Below are 25,054 nucleotides of genomic sequence, written 5' to 3'. Positions count from 1 at the left end.
TTCTAAAACAAACTGAATGTTCGCAAGCGAAAAATAGGATAATGAATGAAGCCATGATGGCATCTTGCTAAATATAAAAATCAGGAATTAGTTTGCAACTGGTTTAAGCTTTAGAGGTATTATCCAGAGCATATCACAAACTGAGTCACAGAATATTTATTGGAAGAAAATCAAAAAAATTACACTGACCAGATGCAGTTTATATCCAACATGTACATAGTTTGGAATATAAAAAAAGTGTTTAGGCCTCCACTGTAGGGCATCGAGGGAACTATATAAATATCTAGTATGTGGTTACTTGACCAGTCTTATCCAATGAGTAGCTCGTGAGCTACTAGTAGCTTTCCAGGTAGCTCACCTTTGTGCAGCATAGGCTAATACATGAGAAGCTTTTCCTTGGATGAATTTATATAAGCATAGCAAAACTAAACTACTACCGAAAATACACAAGATGAAAATGTGTGTTTTTTCAGAACTCCCATGATTATATTTGGAAAAAATAGATGAGTTTGTAAAATATATTTAGAGCTGATATTTGAGAGCTAAATCATAGCGTTAGGCATATTTAATACTAACATTATTACTTCAGCATCACAGGCATTACAGCTATAGCTGTTATGTATCACCTGTGTACAGGCATTTCAAATTGTGAAATACATTTTTACATTACTGGTGGTAGCCCTGTATGAGAGACTGAAGTGATCACTGTAATCTTGCAGTGGGTAACTACCAGTGTAATCTTGTCTGTTATGCTCACTATTACAACAGTTATAATGGATGCTATGGATGATATTCATTAAACACAAGGATTTCTTATGACAGAAGAGGTTGGATACCTTAGTACGAGAATAACTGCACTCCAAATTCCAAATAATATAATATAATATTATTATACATTCCCTATGGAGCTCCAATAATCTGCCTCATTGCCATCATACTACTTTGCAGAAAGCACTGAAGTTTGCGTTGCTTGGTAGCATAATACAGATTTTCACACCATAAATCATGGCCTATCTCATCCATTCCATCACATGCTTCTGAGGGTAGAAAGAGACCACTGTAAGCCTCATAGGACTACAGGAAAATACTTCTGAGGCTGGTTGCTGGAAAAGAAAAAGCTGGAGTGGGGCTTTCTTGGAAGAAAAGGTAATGAAAGGTAGTTGGGGCAAGGATACTCCCATACTTCTGCACCATATGCAAACCACATTTGGCTCAAGGCAAAAGGAGCAAAGACAGATTTGGAGACTATAGACAGTGTGGCAAATGCCATAGAAATACTTGGATAAGTTGAGCCTAGCGGTACCACGCACAAAGCACTATATGCCGACTAAATGCAATTTCAACATAAAACAACATAACATCTATTTGTAAAGCACAGGTTCACCAAAGGGTATGTTGGTGCTGAATAACAGATGTTTATTGTCAAAGGTATTCATTTTATCAACCTCAGAAGGGTGAATGGTTGAGTGCACCTGCAGGAATTTGAGCCTGCGACCATGGTTGAACATAGGTCGTGTTCAACCATGGTCACAGGTGTGTCGGAGAGATGCACTGATCCAAGCAGAACAGGGATCAGGGAATGTGAGGAGAGCATAGGGGATGTGAATCATATAAAGGTAAGTCAAATTATATTTATTAGTTAGTGTAATTTTAAAGAATTTCTTTATGTTATCAAACTCCACACTTCAAAACTATTCCAAGAAAACCAGTCAATGTTATACTATAAAGGAACATAGGGTTATCAGTTTTGAGGTAAGTATTTGGTAGTGGGATTGAGGTTCTGGGGGTAGACTCATGGGTTGTCCAGGGTCAAGGATGCACTCTAGTTACACCCTCAGTGGCACTAGGGCAACCGGGTGCAGAGTGCTGATGGCCAATGTTATCCAATAAGGGATAGGGGGCCTCCGGTTCGTGGCAGCTGACGAGCAGGCCACTTGGTTGTGGGAGCAAAGCTCTTGAATTTAAGCTCATGGTAAATGAGGAAATCAATTATCACCAAAGATGCACCCACCGCGGCACTAGGGCGGCCAGGGGCAGAGTGCTGTTTTGACACTGGGCACCCTGTTGTTTTCAATGGGGAACCTCAGTTTGCAAAGGCACTGCAGGCTTGGGGACGAAGGTCTCCTGGGTGCGACCACCACTTTGAGAGGTAAGTTGGGAAGATAGTGGTTGGTTATGCACCATCGCTTTGTCCACCCAAGGCCTTGGGGCATCAGGTGCAGGGGTACCTTTTGGGGTCGGATCTTCTTACCAGCTCCTGTTCGCAGTTGGGGGGTTCTTCTGGATTTAGGCTGCAGGCGTCGGCTGGATGCTTGGGGAAGGTCAGCGGTCACTGGATCTCTGGTCAGGATCACCTGAGGGGACATCCTCATGGTGTTTGCCCACTAGCGCCTGGGCCGTGGACTCCGGGTGATTTGGGCTGTCTGGCCCGAGCCAGAGGTTGCAGATGCACAAATCAGGTGTTCACGAGAGACAAAGTCTTTGTGCTTAAAAGCAGGTAGGTGCTCTGGGGGTTTGAAGGTTGCTGGCTTCAGGACACACTGGGATTTCACAGGAGCAGGTTCGAGGGGGAGGCAGGCTGGTAGGGCTGGGGCCAAGTCATTGAGGGTCCTCCTGCTGTTAGCTGCTGCACTGCTGTTTGGTCCTTCTGCTTCTTGTAGTTTCTTCTTGTCTGAGGAAGCAGGGTTCAGGGGTGCCTCTAATGCTAGATGTAGGGGTGTTACAGGTAGGTAAAAGGCAGGGACCAAAGGGTCCCTTACCTGGGGTTGGTACACACCCTATTATGCCACCCTCCAGCGTGAGGGGGCATGAGCCTGTCCCTGAATGGCTGAGTCCCCCACCTGCAAGATGACGGGGACTGAGAGTTGTGCTTTGTGAGAAGTTGGCCTGGTATATGATGTTGACTATTCTAGTGAGCACCTTGCACCGGTCCAAACAACCCTTATGGTGATGGTTGTAAAGTCAACCTTATAGACCAGCTATCCTAGTGGTAGCATGGACAAAGCAGTCTTAGGCTAACACTTCAGAGATCATGTGAAGCCAATTGTTTTACCAGTAATAACCCCTTGAATATCAAATGAAAGGACACAACAAAAGGTATATATAAAATATATATGCATTTATTTCTAACACAACCCCTCTGCACTCTTTATGAGGTCAGAGTTTGAGATACAGCACAAGTAACTTAATAAGCATATACGTTAAGTTGCACAATTACAATTCTGCCCTAGGGGCCTCGTAAACCATATACTAAAGAAGTGGTATAAGTACCATTGCAGGAATGGTGAATAGGCCTAGGAAATCGGTGGGGCTACACTGAATAACCACATGTTAGGAAGCAGGAGTCCCACAGGATGCGTGTGCAGTGTCTAAACACACACGCGGGTTCTCATGGACTTAGAATGGGAACGTACAGTTTAGAAACTAGTTGATTTCGGACAGTCCGGGTGGACTTCGAGGAAACCCCTTTAAATGAGGACACTTGGATAGTTATTACCCACGGGAGCACCGGAGTACTCAAGTTACCTCACCCAGGGAAGCCGGGTGCATAGGTGCGAAGTTGTGTCGGGTTTCGTCGTCGATTCCTATGGAGAGCTGCGAAAAGATGCTGCAGGCGACCAGGAGGAAGATGTCCGGATGGATCCAAGGGCGGACGGAGAAGTGAAGAACCTGAAAGCAGAGGGGACAGAGTCTGGGTCACTAGCCAGTGACCAGGATGGAACCGGGACGGAACCAGTTGATGTTGAGCTGCGGTCAGGTGAAGAAGTGAAGCTTGTCTCTGCGGCCACGTAGACCAGGAAATGTCGACGACAACCAGGAGCTGGATACAGACTGTCCCACAAAGGCTCTCGCTGTTGGCGGTGTCGGCTTCCGGATCGGAGTCAACAAGCCTTGGCAAAGGCAACCCATACAGGAAACAAAGATCGGCTTCTGGTACAGACCAGCAAGGTCTGTGGAGCTTCCCTTTTGCAGGAAAGCAGGAGCAAGCCCAGAGCAACCAGGCACACAGCATTGTTTCAAAATGGAGTCTTCAAGATGGCCACTAGCCAATGGGCTAGCAACCACAAAGATACGTCAAGAGCAAATGCAAGAGCAGGCCCCACGTGGCACTCGTGGAGTGTGGAGGGCTGAGCTTCAGTGCACTTACGACTTGGTGTTGGGGCTTCTCAAGTCCCAATGCACAACTTCAAGGATACCTCAGAAGCTGCACAATTTAGCAAAGAGCAAAATGGCCCGGTGTCTGGTCCCACGTCTCTCGTGTCTGCCACGGATCTCAGCTTTGCTGGAGGTGTAGGTCGGAGAAGTCTGGAAGTCCAGTCCTGTGAAGCAGGGTCATCGGGATCCTTCGGGAGCGACAGCAAAGCAAACTGGCAATTCGCTAGGTGGTGCCTGTTTGCACAGGGAGGTCACTCCTTGACCACAAGGGAGATTCTTCAGTCTTCTAGTTGCAGTAGAATGTCAAAGGTCCAGAGTTTTGGGTCAGAGTTTCTGGAGTGACCCAGCAACTGGTTTAAACCTGACTATGCATGGAGCACCTTGTGTGCCCTAAGCAGTGTCTCATTCCTTTCAACCCACCCTGCCCCAATACACTATAGCATGTCTGAGGAGGTGCTAGCACCTCTCAAGGCAGCAAACCTATTGTCCAGGCCTCCCTCGCTGGAAGGGCTCCCTCACATGTAAAACAGATGACTTCTGTGCCACCAACTGCAAAGCTCAGTTATTCAAAACAGCACTTATGCCTAACTTTACTTTCACAGGTTGTTTGATGTATCACAATTCTGGCCCTGTTGGGCTGTGGGCTCTTTCTTTGGCCGATCAAGCAGCCCCTCACATCCTGAAGTCCACAAACTTCACCATTCTAGGCAATCTGAATCTAAATTTAGACAATCCTAATTATAGTAAGAGTCAGTCTCCCATTTCTATGCATTTCTGGTCCAAACCATACTGCGGGTCTTTTCTTAGATTACATGTTTTCTAATCTTTATGATCTAAGCTGCTGCCCTGCACTTCCAGTGTGCTGGTCTGATCACTTTGCTATAGCTTTCTCTTTGAAGGTGGCTTCTTCTCCTCCAGGAACCTGCCTGGTTGCTGAGCAAACAAGGAGAAAATGGGCAAATCTTGATGTTTCGACCCTAAATAAACTGGTAATGAACAGCAAACCAGCTGTAGACCAGATCCCTGTCCCTGAGTTAGGTTCTTTCCATATTTGGGTTACTCAAGTATGCCTCCCTCTCTCTAATGAGCACGTTAAAAGACAACTGCCACCTGCTCCTTGGTTTTCTAGGCAGTTGAGGATGGAGAAATTCAAATGTAAATCCCTTGAAAGAACCTAGAGGAAACATTATTATGAAGAAGATAAAGTGGCTTACAAAAAACAATTAAGGAATACCACACTCTCTGCAAAGTTACTCATGCAAAGTTCTTTACACATAATATTTCCCAGGCCCATAATTGTTCCAAAACACCTTTTAAGGTGGTAAAAGAACTATCTGGTGCAGATTGACATTCTACTCCTCTTGCTCTCATGATCATTCAGTGTGCAGAGCTCGCCCGCTACTTTAATGAGAAAGTCGAACAAATGTACACTGCATTGCTCAGTAAACACCCTTAATCTCTGATTCCGGAAGCCGGGCCTCTCTGCACTATTTCCTAAGAATTTGCTGAATCAGGGCCACTAGACAATAACCCCTCCTCCAATAGACTAGAAATCTGGGCCCCCCTGGAACAAAGCACCTTTTGACACTTATTGGCAAACATGAAATTGGGTCTCCCCTTTTCATGTGATTAAACAACTGGATGCGTCCATACTTTCCATTTTTATGGATCTCCTGAATGCCTTCTTCCTGGAGGGCTTTGTACCTTGGGAATGGAAACATGCTATGGTCCTCCCTCTTCTTAAGAACGCCAATGCTGACCCTACTAAGCCATCCAATTTCTGGCCCATTTTGCTGCTTCCGGTCTTTTACAAAATTTTGGAAAAACATATAAACGGACAGTTAACCACTTTGTGGAATCCTAGAATATCCTACATGCTACTCAATCAGGTTTCAGAGCTGGTTTCTCTACCGAATCAACTCTCCTTGGAGTTACAGGAATGATAAGACTCAATTTGGATGGAGGCAAAACTGGCCCTTATCCTATTAGACCTCAGTGCTGCTTTCGACACAGTGTCTCACTCCATCTTGTTGAGAGATTTGCAAGGGGCAGACTTAACTGGTGTAGCCTTACAGTGGATTGATTTCTTCCTAGCTGACCGAACCTTTCAGGTTTACTCTGCATCAGCAAACTCTACCTCCTATCCATCCCCTTATGGAGTCCCTCAAGGGTCGGTGATGAGCCTTCTACTATTTAATGTATATGTCCGTCCTTTGGCTGATGTTGTGGAAGATGCTGGTCTCTCCCTTGCTGACGACACTCGGATAATTTTTTCCCTCTCCGCGGTTAAGGGTTTGCACACCTCAGCTCTTCAGTCGGGTCTGAGCAAAGTCGCATCTTGGATGCACAACAATGTGCTCAAATTGAATGGGGATAAGACTGAGGTGATGATTTTAGGTAAGAATAATGATCTGTGGGGCCCTCAACATTAGCCCCCTGAAATGGGTGCACTGCCCCAGCCAGTACCCCATGTCCGTCACCTGGGTTTCATAATTGACGAGAATTAGTCTATGAACAAGCAAGTCACAAGGATTTCCGCCATTTGTTTTACTATTTTGAAGTGGTTGAAAAAATATCATATGGATGACTCCCCTCTCTGTTCAGAAAACAGTAGTCCATGCCCTTGTTACCCCTAGGCTAGATTACAGCAATGTTCTTTACCTAGGCTCTAACAAAGCTTTATTACACAGACTTCAAGCGGTACAGACCACAGCTGCCATATTCTTGGCCATTTGGCTTTTTTTCCTCATTTTCAAAGTATGGACAAAGGCACAGGCATTTCTACTCTCTGTGTCTGGTGTATGTATAAAATATACGAATACCATGAGGGGCCATGCACCCCCTTAACCATATAGTGTGTTTTTCTTTCTTTCTTACAGATACTACGTGACCATTATTTTGCGTATGTACTAATGCATGCCTTATTATTGCAGCATTTAATATAATTTTTAAACCTCACTTGAGCACGGTTAGGAGTGGCAAACACAGGGCTGGTCCTGGTGTAGTCCTGAAGAAGAGCTTGGGGAAGCTCGAAACATGTTGACAGAAACTGCTTGGTACACCTAACTCATTGCCAGTAGGATCTCTAGCACTCTACCCAGTTTTTAATGTACCTCCGAGGAGCAAGAATAAATCATTTGTAGCTCACTAGGTAGGTAGTTTTAACCCACTTTCAATAATTCCACTCCACTTCACAAAACACTTTTTGCACCACACATAATCCATCACTTAAGTGCTCCTACGTAGTTCGCAAGTCGCAGCACGCCTCAGTCCGTAGAGGGCTGGGATGGCCCCAATGATGAAGCATGTCAACGTGGAGAAACCCTGGTGAGTGAGGCGACACAAGAAAGAAAAATTATTTTCTTTCTTCTAAAAACATAGTGATTCCAACTCCAGCGAGTGTTGTGAGCACTAGTCACAGAATAGCTAGGCTCTTGACTCTTGGTTCCAAGGGTTTTATGTTCACTGTCAATTTGAGAAGGGTGAGCCTGGTTTTCATTCCCTCTTTCTCCCCCTTTATTTGAAAATACATCTAAGTACCATCATAGGGAAGTATATGGTGGTTAAAAAGGGGTTGTTATATCTATCCTCAATGGATTTGTCTCCAGATTTTGACTGCGTTTCGGACTCAAGGCTGTGGAAAATCATGGAGGATCTGGAGAGCGAGGTAGGAATCTCCAAACATACTAGGCAACTCTACAAGGATGCAAATGCCTGTGTGCGTGTTGGAAGGGTTGCTGAATGCTAGGCTAGTTTTAACATCAAAAGAGCTGACAGGGAGGAATGCGTTTTAGCCCCCTTTCTATTTTCCCTATACACGTATCGGGTAGAGTCAGACCTAAGTCTATCCACCATGGACACAGTGATGATGGGTTTGTGCTCCCTCCCAGTTCTACTTTATGCAGATGATGCTGTATTAATTGCTAGAACTGGGAGGGAGTTACAAGGTCTAATTCACGATTATATTGCCTTTATTTCGGACCTGGATTTGAAAGTAAATGGCTCCAAATCTAACACCATGACTTACGGGGCCAAACCCAGGGTAAAGCCCGTCTTTCATGCGGAAGGGCATAAATTGAGCGAATCACCCACCTTCTCTTATTTAGGGATGCTTTTCGATAGTAAGAACTATTGGTCTCCTCTGATAATAAATGGGTATGCGCAAATGGAGAAATCCATAAATAGGATATTTACGTTCAAGAAGAAGCTGAGTTTTAGGGCAATGAGGGAACTCCTTACTATATATGCAAGCAAGAAATGTGGCAGTGGCCTCATATGGCTCGGGGTCAGACATTCTGAGGGTTGGCACAAAAAAAATTCTAGCGTTGTTACATGCAGACGATGCAGTTTTGGTGGCTAGAACAGTAAGAGGACTGCAATTGCTTTTAGATCAATTTATTAATGTTATGGACTCTCTCGATCTTGTAACTAACTTCACAAAGTCACATTCAATGAGAATAGGTGGAAAGGGGGCAAAAAAGGCAAGATTCTTTTACAAAGGCCTGGAGTCGACTAAAGTACCAACGTTCCCATATTTAGTGATTGTATTCGACTAAAGAAGGTCACGGGTGACGGAACATACTTTAAAAAAGAATAGCATAGCAAGATCCACAGGGGCTGTCTTAAAGTTTGCAAAAAGGTTAGGTTCAAAACCACTTCCAGCCCCCATGAAGATATATAATACAAAGAGTGTCCCCATGGATCTATACGGGAGTGAGGTATGGGGCTACACAGACGCTAGAGAAATCCAAGTAGCAGAAAACATCTTTCTACGGAAATTGCTTTCACTCCCAAAATCCGCTGCTGCTTGTAATGTTCATGAGGATGTGGGTGTTGGTTATATTCAAGATCAGCTGGCTGTTGCCCCACTACTAGGCTGGTTAAGAATTTGGCCACAGCAATCACCAAACCTAAATCAAGAAATTATCCTGGATTGCATGACATTAGAGAAAGCACTTGACATCCCATGGCTTAGATATGTAAAAACCCAAATGGATATTTTGGACAGCCCGACCTGTTCACGAACCCAAGGATGCTGAGTACGGTGGCCATTAAAGCCATAAAAACCCAGTTCCTAAACAGATTTATGCTAATGAGGGAAGAAGGGGAGTTGTGCAAACCTTCAGTTAGGACCTTTGTAATCTTGAGTACAGGGAGAGGAATTCAGCCGTACTTAACGTATATAAACAAACCATTTCATTTGTTTGTATTGATAATATTTAAGTACAACATGCTTCCATGGCTACTTTCTTTCCCAAAAGGTTTTTTGAAGGAGGGGGCTTGCGGCCCTTGCCCCTGTGATAACTTCTCAGAGCAGAACACCCTGCATATGATTTTCTTTTGCGATTTTTACCTCTCAATACGCAAGAAATTCATATTGCCATTGTTCAAGGGTTGTAATTTTGTACAGGTGAGGCCAGCCCTAATATATTTGCAAAGTCTGAGATCCCCGTTCATATGTTTTGGCGTGGCTAGTTATATCAAGGGGCAATTAGACGAAGGAACAAGATGCAATTATTATGACATGTATTTTCTAGTTTTGTACATGTAGTGACTTTGTGAATAAGATATTGTTGTTGATATGAAATGTTATTATGGAATTTTAAAACATACTCCATGGGTGACAATCTCTTGAATCTTTTTAATTATTTATTTGAATTCCAAGCATTATCATGGTGAGGGGCAAGCTAATTTAAACAGTGTTTCTGTATAGTTTATACATTATGTGCATTTTTATATCACTAATGGAATTTATCTTGTGTATGTAATGAATTTTACCCTTGAGCTTTGTATGGTACTGTGCTTTGATGGTTTTGAAAAAATTTTAACCGAATAAAGCTGATTTTGTACTTGACCTACTTAAGTATGTCAGATTGAAGTCTGGTTAGCAAGACATGTGTATAATTGGACATATGGGTCTCAAGGCGTGCAGATAGCTCACTGAAACTTCAGCATACAGGTGTTGCCTTTTAAGCACATAGCCCCCTATGCTATGGCATAGCTCTAGTCTACCTTACTGGTCAGTTATATGTGGTGCAAGAGCAGTTTATATATTATGTAGGAGTTTTAAGTGACAAAACAGTTGTAGCAATAAAACTGCATGCACAGGGTGAAGTATAACAGGCCTGAGACATAATCCAAGAGCTAATTCTCCGCATGGTAGACTTGAAAGTGTGAGGGGTATATTCACAAGAACGTGTGATAACTACCGCAAGAGTAGCGTAACATGACTTTTAATATCGCAGCCTTTTGCTGGAAAATAACCCCATGACAACGTGAAATTCACAACACGGCGGTACCATGCTATAGTCACCAGATAATGCGCCAAATGTCCGCGTCAAAATCAAAGCCACGCTGCAAAAATATGATACACAAATGCAAAAAAACATGCAATGAGGCCAACCGCAGTACAAAAAGTAGCGGAAACCAGCCACAGGCCTGTAAGCCCCACGCGTCTGGTGGGAAAATGCACCATAAATACCACAGAAACAACACAGAAACAAGCCAAAGCACAGAGCCACGTGGATGCATCCTGACCCAGCGCAGAGGTCAACTCGAACCCCACAACCCCCACAGACCACCAGCAAGGAACGGGTTGGGGAAGGCCAAGGAGAAAACGGAGAGGAAGACAGGGTGCAGACCGCAGGACAACAAAACCAGCGTCACGGAGGTGAAAGAACACTACCAGCAACTGACCCACAACCAGACTACAGTGAATGCAGCCGGAGTGTTGAGGAGGACAACGGAGGAGGCCAAGAGGCACTGGCATGACCTGACAACCTAAATCAGACACAAACCTGCTGCCAACAGGAAGGCAGCAACGGCAACAAGAGGTGCCAGTCCAGCACCCCAGAAGGAGCTGGAGGAAACCCAGGCCACAGTTATCAGTGTGGAGCTGGAGTAAGGACACATCTCGAGAGGACCGGACACATCAACAGTGAGTGTAATGAAACTGGGGGGACGGGGGAGATGGGCACAATAGCCCACATGCACAACGAGGTGCAGCACACTGCACACCCACAATGACCCAGCATCATGTCCCAGATCACCTTGGCACACTGCGGCACACAAAAATTGCAAGAACACCACACCCACACCCACGACAATGTGGTACCATGCGCATAGCTGACACTGCAGAACAAAGGACACAACTGGTTCCGCACATGCCCAGAAACAAGCCTAAAACACCTGACAGAGCTGGAGAATGTGAAATGGAAATGTACACGTACAACCTCACATCCGTCATGTAGTCCAAATGTACCCTGTCCTGCAGAAGAACCCTACACCTCCCAAACAGTCACAATGTACATTGCTATACAGTCTGCATGTAAACCAGAACAATGCACCAACATACATTGCAACACAATGTCAACATGCATCTCGCCTTCACATTGCAGAGGGGCCCACCACACCTCCAGCAGAGCACAGAAGACAACACATCTGCGATGCTGGAGAGGACCACCACACCGTCGACAATGATGCCCTACAACAGCCCATGGATAACCCCAGCATCCCACCACCAGGACCCGGGCAGCCAAGCTACTCAGAGGAGAACACAGAGCCTGCAACAGACCACACAGCAGGAAGCAAACGCAAGCACAACTGTCTCATGACACTTCACCCACCCACGCCTGGCACCCCAATGCCATGTGTCAGCACGCCAAAAGGAGGTGGCCCAACAGGTGTGGGTGGTGGCCGAACATCTGGAATGCGAACAAGAACACATACGTATGTGTACATCACCCTTCATGGACAACCCACAAAGGAGACTCACACTGCCAAAGAGACACATGCAGATGCACATCCGCAGTACAGAACCAATAGCAGTCACACATCCATGTTTGCTCTGCGTACGACGGCCCTGGCCACTTCCCTAATGAATTGAGGGGGTGACAACACAGCCACATGTCCAAGATACAAACCACTGCCTACTATGACATGCCTGCATCCGATGTACACAGCACAATGTAATGTCCTAGGGCCCAGGGCCCTCATACATACAACAAGACCATAGGGACACACGGATATATCAAGATGAACTGGCTACGGACACGTGCGCCTGGCCCCTTTATTGACAGGGCCACATGTACAGTGACACCTGTACTGGATTTGTGTGGGGTAAGTGCTTAGTGCTGGCAACAACTTGAACAGCGGACACCAGTGTAACGGAAACAGGAAACACCAGCATAACTGAGTCAACTGTAGAGCAAAATGGAGGGAGCCGGAGTGAGGACAGAGGCCACCCAATATTTACTCAGGAGGTTTCGTGAGTTGCAGTGCACTGAGGTAAGGGCACTAGAGATGAGCACGCTCATGTGAAGAAATTGCTAGGATTGTGTCCCTTCGGTTCAGTCCTGATGCAGATGCAGTGGGGTGTGTTACACCTGCATCAACTTTCTCATCAACATCCCAGGTCTCCCACACTGCCCGAGGTGACAGTTGTGTCTGCAGTCCACAGCGCAGTACCCAGTAATCGACCCGGGTATGTAGCTTGACTACCACCTCCAGTCTGCAGTCCTGCCTTGGGGATGTTGCCTCCTGCCCTCCCATTGTCTGTGCCTTCTCCCGTCCGCACACTTGACACATCTTCCTCATCATAGTCCCAGGGGGGAACAACCATTACAACGCGGGTTTTACTACGCGTTGCTTTTACATCGCATGTATTACAACGCATGTGATGTTACAACGCGTGGTAAAACCACGCATACCATTACATCGCATATACCATTACATCACATGCGCTTTTACAACGCATGTGATGTAATGTGTAATGGCGGCGGGGGCGGCTATTCACAACGACGTGAACTCAGCATGAAGGAGGAAGCAGGATCCGTAGGCGACGTTGGAGAGGAGACAGGTAAGGGGTTTTGCGCATGGGGTGGGGGTTACTTATGTAGGGTTTAGGGCAGTTTTAAAGTAGTGTGGTAATGTTTGTTTGTGTCTTTTTAAAACGTTTTAGTGTGTGTTGTGGTGTTGTGTTTATTTAGTGTAGTGTATTAGGGAGGGTAGTGTAGTGTTTATGTAGTGTAGTGATTTAGGTTTTAGGGTAGTGTAGTGTTGTAGTGTATGTTTATTGTAGTGTATTAGGGTTTAGTGTAGGGGTGGGAGTAGTGTGGGTAGCGTAGTAGTGTTTTAGGGTTTAGGGTAGTGTAGGGTTGGGAGTAGTGTGGGTAGCATAGTAGTGTTTTAGGGTTTAGGGTAGTGTAGGGGTGGGAGTAGTGTGGGTAGCGTAGTAGTGTTTTAGGGTTTAGGGTAGTGTAAGGGTGGGAGTAGTGTGGGTAGCGAAGTAGTGTTTTAGGGTTTAGGGTAGTGTAGGGGTGGGAGTAGTGTGGGTAGCGTAGTAGTGTTTTAGGGTTTAGAGTAGTGTAAGGGTGGGAGTAGTGTGGGTAGCGTAGTAGTGTTTTAGGGTTTAGGGCAGTGTAGGGGTGGGAGTAGTGTGGGTAGCGTAGTAGTGTTTTAGGGTTTAGGGTAGTGTAGGGGTGGGAGTAGTGTGGGTAGTGTAGTAGTGTTTTAGGGTTTAGGGTAGTGTAGGGGTGAGAGTAGTGTGGGTAGCGTAGTAGTGTTTTAGGGTTTAGTGTAGTGTAAGGGTGGGAGTAGTGTGGGTAGCGTAGTAGTGTTTTAGGGTTTAGGGTAGTGTAGGGGTGGGAGTAGTGTGGGTAGCGTAGTAGTGTTTTAGGGTTTAGGGTAGTGTAGGGGTGGGAGTAGTGTGGGTAGCGTAGTAGTGTTTTAGGGTTTAGGGTAGTGTAGGGATGGGAGTAGTGTGGGTAGCGTAGTAGTGTTTTAGGGTTTAGAGTAGTGTAAAGGTGGGAGTAGTGTGGGTAGCGTAGTAGTGTTTTAGGGTTTAGGGCAGTGTAGGGGTGGGAGTAGTGTGGGTAGCGTAGTAGTGTTTTAGGGTTTAGGGTAGTGTAAGGGTGGGAGTAGTGTGGGTAGTGTGGGTAGTGTAGTAGTGTGGTAGTGTTTTTGGGTTGGGGTAGTGTAAGGGTGGGAGTAGTTTGTTGTGTAGGTGTAGAGAAAGAGATGTAACTTACCTTGTATACTTTTACCATAAGTATAGCTTTACCACGCATGCCTATGCGTTGTAATGGCATGCGTGGTAAAAGCATACTCATGGTAAAAGTATGCGATGTAATGGCATGCGTTGTCATTGTCATCACGTTGTAATACCCACCTTGTAATGGTATACGTGGTATTAGAATGCGATGTAATGACATACATCCGTCCCAGGTCTTCCCCACTGTATGAGGTGACATTGCTGCACAACATCTCCACAGCACCAAACTCAATCAGTAACAGAGAATGGCTTGTGGTGCACTGCGTCACTGGCACCTGGAGTGCTGAGCAGGGTATCAGGCCGATGATGGCATCCACGACAGGTCTGAGCAACTCCATAGGTCTGTCAGGGCCACCGTTTCAACTCTGGCAGATGGCGGTTGGAGTTGATCCTTGCGGTGGTGACGTGTGCCTACTGCGGTGATGCGACATCCAGTTCTATGTGTCATCCCTAGTGGCCCGTAGTTGAGGTCGGAGGCTGTGGACAGCGCAGGGACACAGACACATTTAGAGTAACCCTGGGCAAAAGACTTCGCTCCGGCCCACGGAGTGGGCGTAGTGTTGGCTACTTCGCCCTTTGCAAAGTAGGCGTAGTAGGCAACACTACGCCCACTCCGTGGTGGCGCGAAGTTGCCGGCCACCCACCTCCCTCCCGCCCTCTTCTAGTACCATATGTTTTACTAATAAGGACATAAAAGAAAAGAAAAAGCACTTACCTGGATGCGGCGTCCCAGGGCTTCCTCTTACTGTTGACACGCCGACTTCTTCAGAGGAATGCGCATGCACAGGCACCCGCGCATGCGCATTCCTCGCAAGAAATGCGCATGCGCGGGCGAGAGCGCATGTGCATTCCTATGAAGAAGCCGGCGGGTCAACAGTAAGAGGGAGCCACGGGACGCCGCATCCAGGTAAGTGTATTTTTCTTTTGTTTTTAATGTCTTTAATAGTAAAAAATATAGGACTAGAAGAGGGCTGGAGGGAGGCGGCCGGTGCGTAACAAGGCTACGCGAAGTGTGTGGGTGGGCGAAGCGCCCACCCCACTTTGCGGAGCTGCTACGCGCACTACGCCCACCCTTAATTTAGAGGCCATTCAATGTCTCAGCAGAAGGGGTCCCAGTTCTGACCAGCAAAGAGTTAGTGGGCCCGGATGCACTGTGGCCGGCACAGGCACCCAGCCACAGTACAGTGACTAGCGGTGCAGTCAGATGGGCCATGCGACCCGGGCAGGTCCCCATCAATGTCCGAGGTGTATGTTGCGGAGGGTTGCGGGGGACAGTGGAAGGTGTCATCCAGGGCATGATGAATAGGTTTGATGTTATCAGGAAGCAGCAAATGGGGGAGTGGAAAGCGCAACCCTTGTTTTTACCAACAATTCAGTATCAGCTACATGAGGATGAAAACTAGCCCCTAGTCCATAGACTCAAACGCCACCAATGTATGACCAGTGAGTGTCAGGGAATAGACTCAGTGGCACAGGTGTGGAACGAGGATGCAGTCTGCGATGATGCCCGTACACTGACATGAATCCACCATTGCCAAATCAAGACTATGACCTACTGGACCGCAGTGTAGGCCGGGGGCAGCAGTCAGCAGTGACCCACAGCCATGTGTCGTTGGCTGGCGAGGCACAGAGTTAGTGGCACAAGGGCAGTTGTCGGTAGTGTTTGATCATCTCCGTAACGATGATCCTGTTCCCTCCGGACTGCAACGCGTCATTAATTTACGCCTCTTTGTGAGTGCGATGAAATACATTCTGCCTTTTGAATGACTGATGTTCAGCAGGGTTAGTGGCCCCCCGTGTAGCCGGCTGATGTTTAGCAGGGTTAGTGGCACCACGTGTAGCCGGCTGACGTTGAACAGGGTTAGTGGCACCACGTGTAGCCAGCTGACGTTGAACGGGGTTAGTGGTACCATGTGTCGCAAGAAGCCCATATGGAACTATGCCACACTGATCGGGTGGGGTCTGGTGCTGTGGCATCTGGCCCGGATTTGGGTTCACTGCCTTTCAGGACTCAGGACACAGTTTCACATATAGGACCTACTGGGCCAAAGAGTAGGGCGAAGGCGGTAGCAGAGTACGACAACGAGAAAGGAGTAAAGCGGGCCTGTGTTGTAGAGGCCGTGATGGTCTGAGGAGGCTGCCAAGGATGAGGAACTCTGGCTTGGAGCTTGTGCGGCACATGATGTGCCCTGCTTGACACAGGCCGGTGTCGGCAGGTGATCAGTGTGGCCTGGCTGCGTAGGGGAGGGCCTGACTGGTTTGCGTCCTGCTTGAGCACAGCAGCACAGGCTACTCCGCTCAGGAGGATGGCGTCGGCCTCGTGGTGGGGTGAGAGGTGCCACCCTGGCATAGACGTGTGGCTTTCTGGAAGAGGACCACACCCAGAGCTACATGCTTTTTATTCACACCCCTATGCTGGTGTTGAGTACGCCGGGCCCTCCCACTAAGGTCACGCTTAGGGAGGGTATAACGGGCAACATTTCCGCAAGGTCCTCCACTGGCTGTGGTGACATGGTTGTGTCCACTGTCCACTACACTCCATACACCTGAGGTGTATGTCGTCATGGATCTGGGTATGTACTGCATACTTCTGTCTGTCCAGCACATCTCCGCCACTCTTGGGATTGTGTACTTTCCAAATCATGGTACTACTGCATCCTTCACACATGCCTGGTTGCCACCTCTCCCCACATTCGGCTGTTGTGTGGCTGAGGTGCCATGCGGTTGATGGCTCATGTTCTGTCGTGTATGGTGGGTGGGCTTGTTGTTGTGCATGTTGGTTGTGATTTGACAGAGTTGTGATTTTCATGGTTGTAGTGTTGAGGTGAGTGGGGTGTTCATTTTGAACTTGCCAAGAAGCTGTGCATTTCCCTTGTTGCCATCCTGGGTACGCTGGTTGATGATGGACGGTCGGAGGATGAAGGAATCATGCACACTGGCTGTGTATTTGAAGCGACATTGTTGGAGGTTCCACGGTGTTCTGTTGTTGCCTGCACATTGATATGGGATGTGTGCTTTTTGTTGCGGTGATTGTGTGCTGTCGCAACAGGGGAAACAGGTAGGACATGTGTGCTGTGGGACCTGCTCATTGTGTTGGACATATGGGGACTGGGGTACTAGGGTGATGGTGATGTCCAGGACAGGTGTGGGGGATTTGGATATGGCTGGCTGTGTGACTCCTCCGACTCTGGGTGGTGTTGGTTGGGTGTACCAGGGGCCACCAGGTGCAGCCAAGCCAGCAGCTTGGTGTGGGGTGGGACATAGGTTGTCCACTGTGTTGGTGCCGTAGGCCTGCTGGGCGATGATGGTCAGAATGTGTAGGATGGTTGTCCCTTTCAGCCTGTGGTGGACGGTGACATTGTCAGATGTTGGGATCATGCAGCTGGTATGTTTCCTCCGGGTCTGCTGTCTTTGACTGCCCTGCGTCTGTGGTGGTCCGGGGGGTGTTCCAGGTACGGGTTGGGGTCCTGGGGTGGTGGCGGTGGGTGTTGTGGCCCTCTTGGGTGTCCGGGCCACCTGATGAGTGGCAAAAATATATAAGTAACAAGGGTACTCCCTACGGAAATTTCAGGTCTAGAGGGGGGGAGTGGCAAAGGAACAACAATAAAAGGAGGGGAACCTCTATTATGACCTATCTATCTTAATATAGTAGCATTCAAGTCTATTCGCAATTACATAAGGGATGAAACAAGGTACATGGAATCATTTACTTAGACATAGTATTTATTATTTTCCATTTATTTTTCTTTGTATCAAAAATATATTTTCATTTTTTAGTAAATATGTAGTCAAAATTGTGATGCAAAAACATAATAGCGTTTATACAGTTATATAAATTACAGATCTAAGGCATTGTTCAACAGGAACCCCTGAACAATCTGTAAACAAAAAAATTTGTCACTCATACCTACATTCATACAGGTTCAAACTTTCATATCTAGTGTGCTGACAGAACTAATACAACATACACAGTGAAACAAAAAAGTCCTGTATTAGACTCCTCAGGGTATAATACATCTAATAGAACATTTCTTTTTTTTACATATTTACAAAAGTTGGTAGTCTTTCGTATTCCTTTCCTTTATTCCTTCAGGGTATTATTCTATTTTGTGTGAGGGTCTACGGTGCGTTCGGCCTACGTACGTTTCGGTGGTGTCATTTCTTTAATTCACCTTCTTCAGGGCCAACATAAAACTAAACAAAGGACATATACAAGCATTCTATTAAAACCCGGGGGTTCTCATAATCTGAAATAAGAAAACATGTACCAACATTAGTTGCTGCGCATCCAAATAAGCAGTTCATTTCTTAGCTAATCCACGTTAGTTCTGTGCCATAGATAATTGTATGATATAGTCAAACAAGATAGTTGGAAAACATTATATGCAGGGTTTTTGGAACCTTATTTCCCAAAGTTAGAAATAAGCCTATGTAGAAAATAATTATATATAAAGAAAGACCTGAAATGGTTAGAAGGTTTGTGCCCAGAAGGGTTGGGATGTGTACTATGAAAAAAGAAAAAAGAAAAGAGGAAAGGTGATTCTATGTGCCAGCATGCTAAGAAGACATAGCATGCAAGGTGCTCTTGTGTCTACACATATTGACGTGTAACACAGATTTTGATCTACCTTTAGGATTCCTGTTCCATTCATGGGAATATGTAAGGATAGGTCTCAATGGTTCTGTATCTTTGTGCAGATGATGATTCTATAACAAGGATGCAAGACACACATAGTGAGAACCTCTTCTAGGTATAAGATAGAGAATATGTAGTAATAAGAAAGACTGTGTTTTACCCAAGTTGTTTTGGTCCACAGAGTATGTCTGTATTAATATTCACATGAGGTGATATATCGGGCAGGCACCAAGAGTCGCTGGTGCTGCTCTGCTTTCCTGAAGGGAGATGAAAAGCTAATGATTGTGATGCGTGAGTGGTATGCACATACTGTGATTGAACTCACTATTAGTTTCCACTATTGTGAGAGAGGGGGGATCTGACTCCGTTATAAACGTGCTCCATCCTACTATGCGAGGCTTTCGGGATAGAATAGTGCTGCAAAGAGTTACAGAATATGTATACATTTGAAAGTTTCTAGGCTTTGACTCCTGAGTTGGGCGCAGGAAGCGATGTCTAGCTTGTTGCAGATGGTGAGTGGCAACTTTTGGGCAGCTTGAGGCACACATCACTTGACTGCTAAGATGTAGTATGGAGAGTGATTTATGCTGGCTATTTTACTAATTCCGGTCCTCTACGTTTTATTAAGCTAAAGGAGCTCTATTTTAGTCATTGTAAACGTTGTTGGACGCAGAGAGCAGTGTGTGTCATGTGACCATTTGGAGATGGCACCATTAGGGGTCTCGGGGCGCACGTTTATAACTAATGAGATCCAAATGAGAAAGTGATTTATACTGGCTAATTGGCTACTCAGGTCTCTCTGTGCTTCATTATGCTACAAGCACTCTATTTCGGAAGCATGATTATTGCTAACATTACTGATGTTGAACTAATTGCAGTCTGTCTGCTAGTCATCCGATTTGATGGGGGCCCACGCATGTTGCGAGGGGGTGCCTGTATTCAGTCTGCTGATTGAAACTGAGTGACACAACATACTGTAGTGTTTGTGTCGTTATGAGATAAACATGAGAACATGTTTCCGACGTGTTATTTTAAATATTGTTTGTGTTGGGTTATTGCTTAACGGAGCAGTGTCTCCTCCTACATCATAAGAACCACTGGCTTGTAGCGGCTCTGTGTGTTAAGAGATTCACATGGCTGTGACTGAGTTAAAAGCATGCCTGCCCACCCTATGATGTGATATGTGAGATCTGTGTAGAGTGGAAATAAGCTAATGATGGTATGAGCAGAGCAGGCGACTGAGATGACAAAGGGGAAAACCTTACGTATTCCTAGGCAGGTAGATCTATGCGTGCTTCTAATCTAATGATTAGGGAGATGTCGCTTACCTTTAAACACGAAGTTTGTCGTCTCCGAGGGGGCGCCTCCGGCCAGTATCTCTGCCACAGATAAGTGGCGACTGGTCGTCTGCTGCTTTTATCGTTTAGAATCTATTAAAGTGGTCTCAGCTGGGTAGGGGCGCGAAGCTCGTAATGCTGTGTCACCAGCGTGAAAATAGACATAGGACAACGCGTACATGTCCTCGCTTAGTGGTGGAAGGCATAGAAAGAGGACTCGTGGGTGTTTAAAGAGTAGTTATTTCAACATGGCGCTCTTCATGATAAAGAACGGATCGTTCAGTTAATATATTAATACTCTAAATCATATTAATTATATTATCGGAGGTCAAATGTAAACCAATTTGTGAATGTTGAAAGATGATATTTGTTGTATTTTTATGCTAAACCTGCTATTGTGCATTCTGACCGGGATGGAACGAATCGGCTATGCTTACTGCCGCCATCTGGTGGAGAATTTCGGATACGTCAGCCTGCATCTACTAGCTTATGGGGTAGATTAAAGAATATATAAGAGGCATAATAATGAGTGGCTCCATGGCATCTGTTGCCCTTCCGATGTGGCCCTGGGTTGTGCTCCCTTTTGTGGTGCAGGCTGCTGTCCAACTTTACACCAGGTCAGAGCAGGTGTAGATTTCCTGGTGCTAATGAGGGTTACCGCCTTTTTTGTGTTATTATCGCCGATCTGTCTGGTCGTTGTGAATTTTGAGGTGTGGTGTTGTCGCGCCTTTTGGCACGGGAACGCCCACTCTGCATCTCATTATTGATAGTTGCCGGGTTCCTCTGTGGCGATGTTTTTGCGGCTGCTATCACGAATAAACTGGTGCTGTGGGCTGTTAGCATCAGCAGGGAAAATGGGGAGATAATTTTATCACGACTTTGGCTGCCATAAAGTGCCGTTAATTTGGTGATAGCTCCTCACTTCTTTAGCAGGTATCTGAATGAGTGTCTCAGTTCCTATATAGGCCTTTAATTGTATATATATGTACGTTTATTAGGAAATACCACTCTCTCTCTTAGTGAGATACCTGCTTCACTAAATGTGTCTTTAAGAGGCTCCTTAGATTACCTCCTGGACGTGTTAGTGACTATTAGTTATTTAACTGTGTATATACAACTGCCTCCATTAGAACTACATACATATCAGTTCTCCCTCTCTGTGTAAGTGAATGTTCAGATGCTCCTCTTACTATCTCATAGTGTGCTTTGGAGTGGGTGGGTACTTTTATACTTATATATGTCATATTGCACTGTGGGTGGCAGGGTGGATGTTTAATTGAGGACATGGTTCTCTAATAGTCCACAAAACCCCACTAAAATGTACATGTTTTAACTTTTCAACACATACCTTCCTGTGCCATAGCCTAGCTACAGTCTACCCTAGTGGTCAGTTATATGTGGTACAAAAGCAGTTTACACCTTCTGTATGAGTTTAAGTGACAAGATAGTCCTAGCAGTAAATCTGCATGCACAAGCTCAATTATGGCAGGCCTGAGACATAATGCAATAGTTACTTCTCTGCATGGTAGATTTCATTGTGTTGCTAGCTTAGCCGATATCTCAATAACAGTGTGAGTTCATATCTGGGGTTCAGATTGCATGTATATGTAAGTTTGTTAGTAAATGAGTATCTCTCTTTGTAACCTCTAAGGTTAGCTAATATGTGAATGTATGTCTCAGTACATATCTAGGGCTATTATTGCATGTGTATGTACGTTTATGGGTAAATCAATGCATCTATTCATAACCTCCATGGCTATCTAAATGTGTCAATAAGAGAACTCATGGTTTGCCTCTTGGATGTATTAGTGAGTATTACGTTTAGTAGCTGTGAGTGCAACTGCCTTTATTAGTGTTACATAGATATCACTTCTCCCTTTCAATATCATTAAACATTTAGGGGATTCTGTCACTAAGTCACTGGGTCTTTTAGTGCAAGTGTGCTTTTCTACTGAGGTGTATCAGATTGGCTTAACGGGAATATGGCGGTCAGTTAGGAAAGCCGGTCGCAAAAACGCTCTCCACTAACCTCCGCTGGTATGGACTCCAGTTGATGCTGCGGGGTTGTTGTTGCCGTTGTTTCTCATCTGCCTGTTTCTGCCTCCTGCCGCTGATCACGATCTGGGTCTCCGGCATGTCATCGGCACGCTTTACCCCTTGTGCTCTGCGGAACTGGTTGGGGCATCTTGCCGAATTCTGACCACTGACTCCCCCATCGCTTTTCCTGGCCTTTTGAGGCTGCGGCGTAGCGGCAAGGAATGCCTTGTGTGTGCTTCCCGTGAGCCCAGGGTTGTTCGCTCTGTCTGTTGCTCCATCTTGGTGCGGTAAGCAGGCAGGGAGACAATGCAGTGTGGATTGGAGGTGCCATTGTGGTATAGGAGTGAAGCTGTTTGAACTTGGGAGGCATCTAGGAACTTAGGAGTCCAGACTTTTTCAATTGCTTCTGTCCCCGCATACCTGGATGTGTGGCAGTCCTACATTTGCGCTCCTCAGGGCTGCCAGAGCAATTGGAGAATTATGCCGAGCCCTGACTCGTTCCTTGGAGCTGACCCCTGTCATTAGGTTGGCTAAGGCAGAGCCAGCACACGCTGCATACGCTGGCAGCCCTCCAGTGAAATCCCAGGGTGACAGTGGGTCTCTAACGGAGTTGTTTATACTGCTTCTGGGAGTGTTGGGGGGTTGGTTCTCAAAAGCCGACCCTGCTAAGGATTAAAATCAGGTTAAGGGGGACAATCTGAGGCAAGATACGGTCTCAAGGTGTATGGAGGTAGCATCTTAGCATTTTGGGGGGAAAAAGCAGGTTTTTAAGAGTGACCCCCTATTTCTACTTAAAACGCCATCTTCTTTTTCTATGAGCCTCATTCCTGATAGTGAAATAATATTAAGGAAAATATATAAATTAATATCTAGTACGTTCCTTGGAGAGATCCTGTCCCCCAACGAGATATTTTGCCCAGTCATCCCTTGGGGGTCTCAATGATCAAACACAAATATAGGAAGCTGCCAGCTAAGTCAGGGAAAGCGACTCCTGTAAAGTAGAGAAGGAAAAAAACTGCTCTAGCACCTGCAAAGGTGACCCCTTTGCTTAGATCTTATTTTAAACTTAATCCGCAGGGTGGTATGGAAACAACAAAGCAAGGAGTCTCTGCGCCAGGGGACCCTCCGGTATTAAATCCTTCCATCCCTACATGAAATAGATTCTCAGTCTTAAGCAATTTAGCATTGGCACTCAAGGGAGGGCGACAGAAGGAAGGTGACCTGATAGGAAATGCATCTCTAGAGGCAGCCCCTGTGGTCGCTCTGGGCTTGGATCCAATACAAGGGATGGTGTGTCAGTTGAGCCAGTTGTCTCTGGAAATTAAGGAGCGCTTTTCAACCTCAGAAATTAATCAAAAGAGGATCCAAGGTACATGCACCAGCTTAGAGGAAAATTTGTCATTTCCAGCGCACCGCATGGAGGAACTGGAGTACAAAGTGGGGGAGTTAAGGTTAGACGTGAAGAGCAACACACAGGAAGTGGTTAGACTGAAGAAAAGGGAAATTGACCTATTGGATAAGTGGGAGAATCTTGAAAACAATTCTAGAAGAAATAATATCAGGATCCTTGACCTGAGAGAAGGATTGGAAGGAGACAATATTAAAACCTTTGTCATAGAGATTCTGACAAAAGCTTTCCCACATGTTGCTTCTGCGTCTGTATGGGAAACTAAGATCCAAAGGGTACATAGGGACCCATTTAAACTGAACCCCGGACGGAAGAAGCCCAGGAAACTCCTGGTATACATTCAATCATTCCCACTCAAAGAACAACTACTTGGGGCAGCTCTTAAGCATAAGAGTTTTTAGGTACAAGATGCATCTTTTAGAATAAGGTCAGACATCTCTTGTGTAACTACTGAGGACAGAAGTTGGGAGCTGGGTAAGCGGATGGATAGACTGAAAGTGTTAGGCGCTCAAGTGCAGTTAAGGTTTCCTGCCTTTTTGAAAGTGATGTGGGCAAACAAGATGTAAAATTTTCGATCCCCTGAGGAAGTGGATAGTTTTCTGGTACACAATAAACCTTCAGCTAGTAGAGGCTTTCATCTAATGTTTTAGAGGGAGTTCAGCTTTTGTGGTGAAGATAAAATTGGTTTTCTCTTATTTTCTTAGGGTTTAGTGGGTTGCGGCTCGATGTGGCAATTTCTAATCACCAATAAGTAGTCTGGGAGGGTTCCCATGGATTGGGAGGGAGGTGAGAGGGGCACGATACCTGTGTGGGTCGGGAGCATTGGGGAAAAGACATAATAGAGACCTCATGTGACTTAACAACTGCCTATGGTATACACCCGTTACAACGGATCTTTTACTCCGCAGACCCATTACAACGCGACCATTACTCCGCATACCATTACAACGCATTGCGCTGGGGGGCGCTCTAGGATAGGGAATAAGTATAATTTACTATCCAACACCTTCCCTAGGGTCCACGGGGACTGGAGTTAGAATAGTAAATTATACTTACCACTATCCAGCGCCCCAAGGCGCTATGCGTTGTAACGGTATGCGGAGTAAAAGTCGCGTTGTAATGGTCTGCGGAGTAAAAGTATGCGTTATAACGTCATACATCCACTGCCTATTGATGTAGCCCGGGTGGAAACACGACCATGATGCGGTAGATCCGGTCCTGGGGGAGGTGGTTGCCTTGAAATTCTATGTTTGAATGTGAATGGCCTTAGAGTAAAACAAAGACATCACCTGGTCTTGCAATATCTTAAGGATAGTTCAGCCAGGACTCTCATGCTCCAAGAGACCTACCTGTTAAGTTCAGAACGTAAGGCACAATTTGATAAGCAAAGATGGGTCGATAAGATTGTAGCCTCAGATCAATAATGTTGC

General features: G+C 45.9%; 1 protein-coding gene and 1 long non-coding RNA gene across 2 annotated transcripts in view; one reads left to right on the top strand and one right to left on the bottom strand.

The window, feature by feature from the left end:
• Positions 1 to 25,054, top strand: part of HEPACAM (hepatic and glial cell adhesion molecule) — a 1,802,890-nt gene that overhangs the window by 1,645,297 nt on the left and 132,539 nt on the right. The gene's annotated exons all lie outside the window — the stretch shown is intronic.
• Positions 18,000 to 20,214, bottom strand: LOC144824976 (uncharacterized). Its single transcript, XR_013609217.1, has 3 exons — positions 20,171 to 20,214; positions 18,835 to 18,913; positions 18,000 to 18,453 (listed from the first exon to the last, which is right to left on the bottom strand). It is a non-coding gene; the product is annotated as an uncharacterized LOC144824976 (long non-coding RNA).

This window comes from Lissotriton helveticus, chromosome 3_1 (assembly GCF_964261635.1).
Source record: "Lissotriton helveticus chromosome 3_1, aLisHel1.1, whole genome shotgun sequence".
NCBI lineage: Eukaryota > Metazoa > Chordata > Amphibia > Caudata > Salamandridae > Lissotriton > Lissotriton helveticus.
This window is presented reverse-complemented; position numbering and strand designations above follow the sequence as displayed.